The sequence below is a fragment of the Ovis aries genome, chromosome 11 (assembly GCF_016772045.2).
Source record: "Ovis aries strain OAR_USU_Benz2616 breed Rambouillet chromosome 11, ARS-UI_Ramb_v3.0, whole genome shotgun sequence".
In the NCBI taxonomy this organism is placed as follows: Eukaryota; Metazoa; Chordata; class Mammalia; order Artiodactyla; family Bovidae; genus Ovis; species Ovis aries.
Window position 1 is genome coordinate 26,473,712 of NC_056064.1, and position 7,642 is coordinate 26,481,353.

At 43.2% G+C, this 7,642-nt stretch overlaps 1 long non-coding RNA gene across 1 annotated transcript; it reads left to right on the plus strand.

Annotated features, from left to right (window-relative positions):
• The first annotated feature begins 5,159 nt into the window (after positions 1-5,159).
• On the plus strand, positions 5,160-7,642 carry LOC132657406 (uncharacterized). Its single transcript, XR_009595530.1, has 2 exons — positions 5,160-5,284; positions 6,035-7,642. It is a non-coding gene; the product is annotated as an uncharacterized LOC132657406 (long non-coding RNA).

The following is a 7,642-nucleotide window of genomic DNA, read 5'->3' on the forward strand; positions in this document are numbered from 1 at the left end:
AAAAAAGAAAGCACCAGGACTTTGGGAGAAAATCTTGGTGACAGTAGGGGAGCACTCTTGAGAAAAGCTGCATCACCAGTGCCCTTGAGGGCACAACAGTCAGTTTTGTGTGTGAAAACAGTTATCTATGACTCAGCCAGGAAAACAAATCAGAATTGTCAGATTTTGAAGAACTTTGGGGAATATTTTAACCAATTTACTTTACTTGCAGTTTCCTTTTCTTGTATGCACCAACATGATTTTTTCGGAAGAACTTTTAATTAGCATACAACAAACATTTCAAGTGCTAGGAAAGCATTGTTCTATCACATACCAGGCAGCATTCTTTCTTAGCAATACATAAAATAATAGTGTGTGTCACCTCTGGAGATGTCTCAAGAAATTTTCTTTGTAGGCCCAGTTCTGGACCCAGTGGATCTGGCACTAAACTTGCCAGACAAGGTCCTCCCCGTAGCTTATGTTATACTCTGGGAGACAGGCAGTAAACTAAAAGTTAGAGACTATTCCAAATTTTTTTTTTTTAAGTCTTCATTTATTTGGCTGCGTCTGGTCTTAGTTGTGGCATGTGGGATCTCTTTTAAAAGAATTTTATTTATTTATTTTTGGCCGTGCTGGGTCTTTCTTGCTGTGCAGGCTTTTCTCCAGCTGTAGTGACTAGGGGCTACTCTCTAGTCGAGGTACCCAGGCTTTTCATGGAGGTGGCTTCTCTTGTTGGGGAGCATCGACTCTAGGGCACAGGGTTCAGTAGTTGTGGTGTATGAGCTCAGTAGTCATGTTTGCTGGGCTCTTGAGCACAGGCTCAATAGCTGTGGTGCCTGGGCTTAGTTGCTCTGGGGCACATGGGATCTTCCTGGACCGGGGATTGATCTCCTGCATTGGCAGACAGATTCTCTACCACTGAGCCACCAGGGAAGCCCTCTTTGTGGGATCTTTCATTGCAGCACACAGACTCTAGTTGTGGCTTGAGGGCTTAGTTGCTCTGCAGCATGTGGGGTCTCAGTGCCCCGATCAGGGATTGAACCTGCTTCTGCATTTCAAGGCATATTCTTATCCACTGGACCACCAGGGAAGTCCCAAGACTTTGCTGAATTTTATGAGGGAAATCAGCAATGTAACGTGATGGGGAGCAACTTGGGCCAGTGGCTACTCTAGATCCTGTGGCTACAGAGCCAGAACCACACTGAGACCTTGGCAAGAGGGGCTCCTCCATGGCTCTCAGCTTAACTTTATACAGACCTCCAGGTGATCTTGTTAAAATGCAGATTCTGACTCATCAGGGCTGAGGGAGCCCTGAGAGTCTGCATTTTTTTTTAAATTAATTTTTACTGGAGTAGGTGCTAGTGGTAAAGAACCCACCGGCCAATGAAGGAGCCTTAACAGAACTCCTGGGTTTGATCTTTCCTGGGTTTGATCAAACCCAGGGTTTGACCCCTGGGTCTGGAAGGGCCCCTGGAAAAGGAATTGGCAACACACCCCTGTATTTTTGCCTGGAGAATCCCATAGACAGAGGAGCCTGGCAAGCTACAGTCCATGGGGTTGCAAAGAATCTGACACGACTGAGGAAACTTAGCATAGCACATGGTTGCTTTACAATGTTGTATTAGTTTCTACTGGACAGCAAACTGAATCAGCTATAAGTATACATATATCCCTCTTTTCTTTGGATTTCCTTTCTATATAGGTCACCAAAGAGCATTGAGTAGAGTTCCCTGTGCTATACAATAGGTGCTTATTAGTTATCTGTTTCATACATAGTAGTGTATATATGTCAATCCCAATCTCCCAATTCTCCACGCGCCCCCCACCTTCATAACCAGAAGTTTGTTCTCTACATCTGTGTCTCTATTTCTGCTTTTCAAATGAGTTCATCTATACCATTTTTATAGATTCCACATATATGAGATATTATATATTTGTTTTTTTCTTTCTGATTTTCTTCCCTCTGTGTAACAGTCTCTAGGTCTATCCATGTCTCTGCAACTGGCATTATTTCATTCCTTTTTATGGCTGAGTAATAGTCCATTGTATATAGGCACCACATCTTCTTTATCCGTTCCTCTGTTGATGGACGTTTAGGTTGCTTCTGTGTATGGCTGCTGTTAACAGTGCTATAGTGAACACTGGGGTGCATGCATTTTTGAACCGTATTTTTCTCCAGATACATGTTCAGGCGTGGGATTGCTGGATCATATGGTGGTTCTATTTTTAATATTTTGAGGAACCTCATACTGCTCTCCCTTCCTCATACTGTTCACTAATTTACATTCCCACCAACAGTGCAGGAGGGCTTCCTTTTCTCCTCACCCTCTCCAGGATTTATTGTTTGTAGATTTTTTAATTGAGGGTCTACATTTCTTAAAAGCAGCTGGATGATGCTGAGGCTCCTGTTCCAAGGACCACACTATGGTAGCAAGACTGCAGGGTGCCCTGTGTATCAAAAATACTGAAACACAAGGCCCCTTTCTCTCCCTCTTGGCTTGTGAAAAGATTTTTGCAAGTTTGGTTGACAACTGAGCAAATGGGAGTTATGAGAGAGTAACGTGCCAGTTGGGCTTTCTGGTGGCTCAGTGGTAAAGAACCTGCCCACCAATGCAGGAGACATGGGTTCAATCCCTTGTTTGGGAAGATCCCCTGGAGAAGGAAATGGCAGCCCATTCCAGTATCCTTGCCTGGAAAATCCATGGAAAGAAGGAGCCTGGCAGGCTACAGTCCATGGGGTTGCAAAACAGTTGAACATAACTTAGCGACTAAACAGCAGTATGTTTTAAAAAGTTCCAGAGAAGATAAAAACAAAGAAAATTTAATCCATATAGCAGGAGATAAAGTATCAAGAGGCATAAGAAAGAGAAAGCATACAATAAGATGACTGATTATACCAAATATGTGGATCAGAACAATTCATGAAAATATTTTAAACTCTTCTATGAAGAAAATTAATGTTTTCAAATTAAGCTAATCAACAAAATTCTGTTAACAGTAGTTATCTCAGAGGAGAGAAACAAGATATGGAAGACAAGAAGGAAAGGAAAATTGCTTTTCACCTTTATGAAAATGTATGATTGCATCTTTTTAAAACAATTATTTATTTGGCTGCACTGGGTCTTAGTTGTGGCATGCAGGATATAGTTCCCTGACCAGGGATCGAACCCAGACCCCCTACCTAGGAAGTGTGGAGTCTTAGCAAGTGGACCACCAGGGAAGGGTCTTATTGGGTATTTTGAATTTTATTATTATGTTTTGATTATTCAAAATAATAAGTGCATAATAAAATTAAAGCATATAGATAATGTTAAGTGTTCATTTTATACTGATATAGGGTATATTTACGTTGATTATATAACAATGATAAAGCTTTAGGCACAAAATCATATTGTCCTGAAATATAAAAAGTCAAAACAGATACCCTGGGAAACCAAACATACATATATATATAGCTATATGTAGCTATAAGGACTATATAATAGTAGCAAGAAACTGTGGCATAACTCAGCAGTCTGTAGTAGATGAAGTAAGAAAAATTACCCAAGGGTACAAAGGTATTGAGAATCTAAGTGATAATAAGATGATTGATTAATTAGCCACTCATTCAGCAAATATTTATTAAATGTGTATGATGTGCACCATGCCCTTTGCTGGATACCAGGAAGGCAGCAATAAAGTCTCCATCTTGCCTTCGAATGATATTTATTGAACTTTGTATCTCATAAATGGAGAACGCACCTTTTTTTGACATTAATGAAACATTTATAAATATTGATAAAATATTAGGCTCTGAAGGAAATACCAGATAACTTCAAAGCTGAAACTGTACTGGCCACCTTTTCTGACCACAATACAGCAAACCAGAAATTTACAAGAGAGTTGGACTGTGAAGAAGGCTGAGCGCCGAAGAATTGATGCTTTTGAACTGTGGTGTTGGAGAAGACTCTTGAGAGTCCCTTGGACTGCAAGGAGATCCAACCAGTCCATTCTGAAGGAGATCAGCCCTGGGATTTCTTTGGAAGGAATGATGCTAAAGCTGAAACTCCAGTACTTTGGCCACCTCATGGGAAGAGTTGACTCCTTGGAAAAGACTCTGATGCTGGGAGGGATTGGGGGCAGGAGGAGAAGGGGATGACAGAGGATGAGATGGCTAGATGGCATCACCGTCTCGACGGACTTGAGTCTGTGTGAACTCCGGGAGATGGTGATGGACAGGGAGGCGTGGCGTGCTGCGATTCATGGGGTCACAAAGACTAGGACATGACTGAGCGACTGAACTGAACTAAGTAAGAAAACCCAACCTAAAAACCCCCAAATAGTTGGAGGACTTCCCTGCTGGTCCAATGGTTATGGCTCCACTGTTCACTGGACGGGGCACAGGTTCAATCCCCGGCCAGGGAACTAAGATCTCATGCTGCATGGCGTGGCCAAATAATAATAATAATAAAAACCCAAAGCAGAAAATCCAAATTGCAAACACTGAAGGTTGTAAATAGGTAATGAGAATGTATCACGGCAAACCTGGAAGAACTGGCGGAAATGACTCCCTTATGATTAGCACTTACAATTAATGCCAGAGACTTTTAATATGTTATTTTATATATAATCCTCACAACAGATATGGTATAATGCCCCTGTTGTGATGTAGTGACCATAAAAATTTGCCAAAGTGGTGTATGTGGCTCAGAGAGATCAAGTAAGTTGCCTAAAACCAAAGCTGACACCGGTCAAGCTGGGACTTGTACTCAGGCCTGGCAGACTCTTCTGTTTGTAATTGTTATGCTACCATCAGTATGATTGATGGAATATGCAGAAGGGAGGAGCCGGTGATTTAAGCTGGCTTTAACCAAAACTTGTTTTCTCAGGCTTTTTGTTTCCCTGCCTATCCTTCCCCTCTTTCTTCCCTCTCTTCTTTCCCTCCCCGCCCCCCAACCTTTTCTTTCTTTCATAGAACAAAGGTTTATGGAGCACTTACTGTTGTACCAAGCATTGTTCAATATGCTGGGGATTGAATGACGAGAGGCAGACAATAAACAAGTCAACAATACTTATACAGCTTTAGAGAGCAATACTTATTATGAAGAAAAAGAAAACATGACAAGGAGGTGGACTGACAGGTGTTTAGAGCTATTTTCATTAGGGAGGTCGGGGGAGGTCTCTTGGAGGCAGTGACCTTCAGAAAGGAAGTGTGCTTTGGGAGGAGGACGGTTCCAGTGAAGGCAACAGCAAGTGCAACGTCCCTGGGGAGACAGGCTTAGCCTGCTACGGGTGCAGCAAAGAATGGTAGAGTGGATAGAGCTCGGTGAGTAGGGAAAGAGCTGAAGAGGTGGCTTTGAAGGCCGTCATTGGAGTCATGGGGCAGCCGTGGGGCAGCCTGGAGCAGGGATTGACGTGTTACCCTTTGTTATGAGGAGAATGGATTGAAGGAGAGTAAGACTGGAAGAGGGGAGACAGGTGAGGAGGTTATTGCAGTGGTGCAGGTGAAGGATAGTGGTGGCCTGAACTTTGTGGTAAAGGCAGAGGAGGGTGACGAGTGATCAGATTTGGGGTAGAGTTTTGTTTTTGTGTTTTATTTGGCTACACCAGGGCTTAGTTGCGACATGTAGTATTTTTAGCTGTGGCGTGGGGATCTATTCCCTGACCAGGGATCGAACTTGGGGCATTGGGAGCCCAGAGTCTTAACCACTGGACCACCTGGAAAGTCCCCTGGGGCATATTTTGAATGTAGAGCCATTGGAATCTACTGAGGGCTGTGGGCATTGATGAACCCTAAGACTTAGTGATGGGGTGGGAGGGGCCATTCGTAAACACAAAGAAGCACAGGATAGATAGGTGAAGGGGTGGGAGAAGGAGTGTAATCAGAGAAAGGAAAAGGTAGGAAAACAGGCTGGAGGAGGAGCCAGCAAAAGGATCCTCCAGTAAGGAGGGAGGAAAACCAGGAGAGTGTGCTATCCCAGAGGCCAACACAGGGGTTCAAAGAGCGAGTGCATTTAGCAGCTCTGTTAAATGCTGCTAAGAGGCTGAGTAATGACCATTGGCCTTATCTCAGCAGGAGTACTTTCATCGAAACGGTTTGGGATGTGAATGGAGAAGAAAGGATGACCAGACATTTAACACGAATGAATTTAACACGGAGGACCAAAATAGAAAAAAGGAAATTGTAAGAAATTGCTATCCTAAGAAGCACTGGTGGGATGATGAGGAAGTTCTTTTCTGATTGCTTCTCTTTCCTCTGGAAAACAAGTTTTCATATCACTAATGGAGGTTGGAGGGTGCAGTGTCGTCACTCGAGGCAAGAAGGGGAATTTCGGAGAGCAGAAGAAAGTACAGTATTGAGCAGGGAAGCCATAGGATTGCCAGGTGTGCTAAGAACCTGCTTGTGATTCATCATTACAGAGTCAAAGTGAGATTTGTCAACACAGTCGTTTATCCTCAGCCTTACTCAGTAGCTCAGGGAAAGTCCCACTGTTGGTAGAGTTTGGTTTGATCCTTCTTGCAGTTTTGTATAGAAGATGGTGGGAGAAGGACAAGAGAATTAAGAGTGTGTACACAAAGAGGATTTCCTTGGTGGTCCAGTGGTTAAGACTCCGAGCTCCCAATGCAGGCGGCCTGGGTTCAGTCCCTGGTCAGAGAACTAGAAAGACCTTGATGCTGGGGAAAATCAAATGCAAAAGGAGAAGAGGGCAGCAGAGGATGAGATGGTTCGATAGCATCGCCAACTCAATGGACATGAATCTAAGCAAACTCCAGGAGATACTGAAGGACAGAGGAGCCTGGCATGCTGCAGCCCACGGAGTTGAGAAGAGTGAGACACGGCTTAGCAACTGAACAACAACAAATGCTGCAACTAAGACCTGGTGGAGCCAAATAAATAAATAAGATAAAAAAAGAATTTAAAGAAGAGTGTACACAAAGGAATCATGATAGTTATAGACAGTTGAACTTAAGCTGGGTGAAGTGGGATGTGAGGATGTGAAGAGGGTGATGGACAGTGAAAATGTGGACTGGACAATGGACTAGAGAAACCAAAGGCTGAAGGGTTGTTGAACTGAGGATATCAGAGAGTGGACTGGAAGGATGGATAGAGTGGAGTGCTGGGAATCCGAAGGTTTGAAGAGGTGCAGTTACCTCGGCTTGTGGCTGAGGTCGGGTGGCAGAAAAGAGAACAAGGAACTGAGATGTTGGGCTGCTGGACGTGTTATCTCAGAGGATGTCTCAGTTGCATAAACAAAGATGATTTATGATAGAGAAGTAAATATAAGCCAAATGAATAAGCCTTTGATGAAACTGCTAGATGTTGCAAGATGATTGCCACAAGGCAGGACGATGGCTGGTCTAGGCTGCTGGTAGGTGCTTCTGAGAGGCTGGGGTTTTGAAGGGAGGAGAAATTTTTTCAAAGCAAAAACAGATAAGGAAGACAACAGCCTCACCCCAGAATGTGTGGAATGTGGGAGGAAAAATACCTCTTCAAAGGGGGCTTTGGAGGATAACCAAAAATCTGAGAGCAAGAAGGCAAAGGGATTAGGGTTCCATCCAGCTTTGAGATTTTTACCTTTTGAATTATATGCATTTTACCATATGAATATGAGCATTTTAAACTTAAATTTGATATCAACCTTTATTGCCTGATATACAATAAATCTTTGTGTTTGTATTGGTA